At 40.0% G+C, this 2,834-nt stretch overlaps 1 long non-coding RNA gene across 2 annotated transcripts in view; it reads right to left on the bottom strand.

Annotated features, from left to right (window-relative positions):
• Positions 1-324: 324 nt before the first annotated feature.
• Positions 325-2,834, bottom strand: part of LOC108543467 (uncharacterized) — a 22,666-nt gene continuing 20,156 nt past the window's right edge. The window contains exon 4 of one of the 2 annotated variants that reach the window (XR_001889578.1): positions 325-1,963. This is a non-coding gene — a long non-coding RNA (uncharacterized LOC108543467). The remainder of the gene's footprint in view (positions 1,964-2,834) is intronic. The other variant, XR_001889579.1, reaches the window with a different exon arrangement.

The raw sequence follows: 2,834 nt of genomic DNA, 5'->3' as shown, positions 1-2,834 counted from the left end.
AGGTGCCTGTAATTCCAGCTACTTGGGAGGCTGAGGCAGGAGAATTGCTTGAACCTGGGAGGCGGAGGTTGCAGTGAGCCAAGATCGCACCATTGCACTCCAGCCTGGGCAAAAAGAGCAAAACTCTGTCTCAACAACAAAAAAGTAATAATAAAATAAAATAACAAAAAAATAAAATAAAATAAAATTCCATCCTGACTGATTTGTCCTTGAGTTTCTTTCCCTAGAATTTACTAGAGTGTTAAAAGTTTCATAGGAAATAGTCTCTGAATATCACGAACCCTTTAGAGTTTCCACCAGTGGGGAAAAGATGAGCTATTCAATAACAATATTAGATTTTATTCATATCTCAAATCATATCACCAAAATAAATTTCAGATAGATCAAGACTCATATGTGAAAAAAGTGAAAACTTGGAAGTAAGACAAGAAAATATGGGAGATTTATTTTACAATCTGGGAAAGCCTTTCTAAGCATGATGCAAAATATAGACGCAATAAAAGGAAAGAAGCTAAATATAAATGCGTTTTAAATTCTGCTTAGTAACAACACCAGAAACAAACTCAAAAGGCATGAAAACCTTGGAACAACTATTTGTATTCCTATAGATTGATTAGAAAAAGACCAGTAATTCACTGAAAAAAAAAAAAAATGGGCAGAGGATATGAACAGACAGTTCTTAGAAATTTCAAATGGCTTTTAAACATATGAAAGTATGCTCTATCTTTCCATAATAAGGAAAATGCAAATTTAAACTACCAGATTGGCACAGATAAAAATTTTGATAACACCATGTGGGTGAAGGTTAGAGAAACAGATGCTCTCACATATTGCTGGTGGGAGTGTAAACTGGCTCAACCCCTGTGGAGAACAACTTGACAATATCTATCAAAATCTAAAACGCATGTTTTGGCAGGCACCATGAGTTGTGTACCCCAAAATCATAGCTCCATACTCCTTGTTAATAGAATCCATTTGTTCAAGTGGCAATGTGCCAAGCCCCAAGAAATGAATTTATGTGCAGATGCATTCATATTCATTAAGCACTTACTGGGTGCTGGGCACTGTTCTGGGCTCTGGAGATACAACAGAGAAGGAAGCAGAACAAACCCTACCCTTCATAACAATCCTGCACCCACTGATGAAGATACCAAAGCAAAATGGCAATAGTGGTATTTTGATGTATATTTCAGATAATAAATGACCACCATATAATTTTTCATCAAAACTCACACACTTTTGAGATTGAACACAATGCATATACTAGGGCCAGGGGTGGTGACTCACGTCTGTAATCCCATCACTGTGGGAGGCCAAGCCGGGGGATCACTTGAGGTCAGGAGTTTGATACCAGACTGGCCGACGTGGCAAAGGTCTGTCTCTACTAAAAATACAAAAATTTGCCAGGAGTGGTGGTGCATGCCTATAATACCAGCTACTTGGGAGGCTGAGGCAGGAGAATCACTTGAACCCAGGAGGTGGGGGTTGCAGTGAGCTGAGATCACGCCACTGCACTCCAGCTTGGGCGACAGAGCGAGACTCTGTCTCAAAAAAAAAAAAAAAATGCTAGGGCAAGAGGTACAAACAGGCCTTGTCCCAAGCAAACTGGGAAATATGGTTACCTGTCATCCTAAAATATTGATGATGTCAACACTGCCTCAGTTGCTATGATGCCCTTCAATTCTAAAATGACTCCATCAGGAAAGTGAAGAAAATCAAAACCCACACTAGCTCTAGAGAAAAGATACTCAACCTCTTTAATAATGAGGAAAATATAGAAACAAATCAATAATAAGATGCCTTGGAAGGATTTGAAAGACAGGAATGATAGGTTCAGAATGGTTTCAAAACTTATCCAACTTTTCTAACATGGTGATGTCTGTGTAAAAAAAAAAAAAAAAAAAAAAAAAAAACTTGTCCAGCTTTGATTTGAAATTGTAATGCAGTTTTCCGGATGTATCTCCTGAAATAGAAATGATGAAAACATTATTGCTGACTTGAGGAAAAATGGTGTTATACTAATAGATTTCAGTTCTTACACCCAGCACAGAAAACTAGAATACAAAAATAAAAAACTAATATTAGAATCACTATTCATACCCTTTTGCCTGACAGTCCCTTTCCCAGCCTCTGTGTGGCCCAATAGTGGTTAAAGAAACAGGAAAACAACTGTCAGGATTTCCCTGGAAATGTTTCTCCCAGTTAAAAGGGACATTCAAAAGGAAAGGTTTCTCCCAGTTAAAAGGGACATTCAAAAGGACATTCAAAAGCTGGAACTGCCTCTTCCCTCATGTTCCAGCCTTGAAACTGGCCATGATGGCTGCTGCAGCTACTTTGCAGACATGAAGTGACAATCATGAAAAAGAAATGTCCTTTTGCTAAAGGTAGCAGAGAAGAAAGACCCAGAACAAGAAGAGAATACTCAAAAGCCTATGATGGCCTTGTTGAGCTGCCAGACCAACCCCAGCATCACTCAAGAGAATTGCTGTGAGTTAGAAATGGGAGAGAAGCTGGGCCTGATGGCTCATGCCTATAATCCCAGCACTTTGGGAGGCCAAGGCAGGCAGATAGAGGCCAGGAGTTTGACACCAGCCTGGCCAACCTGGTGAAACCCTGTCTCTACTAAAAAATACAAAACTTGCCCAGGCATGGTGGTGTACCTATAATCCCAGCTACTCTGGAGGCTGAGGCAGAAGAGTCGCTTGAACCCAAGAGGCAGAGATTGCAGTAAACTGGGATTACGCCATTGCACTCCAGCCTGGGCAACAGAAAGAAGCTTGTCAGAAAAGGAAGGAAGGAAGAAAGGAAGGAAGGAAGGAAGGAAGGAAGGAAGG

This window comes from Rhinopithecus bieti, unplaced genomic scaffold, assembly GCF_001698545.2.
Source record: "Rhinopithecus bieti isolate Rb0 unplaced genomic scaffold, ASM169854v2 scaffold_23405, whole genome shotgun sequence".
NCBI classification, from domain to species: Eukaryota; Metazoa; Chordata; class Mammalia; order Primates; family Cercopithecidae; genus Rhinopithecus; species Rhinopithecus bieti.
This window is presented reverse-complemented; position numbering and strand designations above follow the sequence as displayed.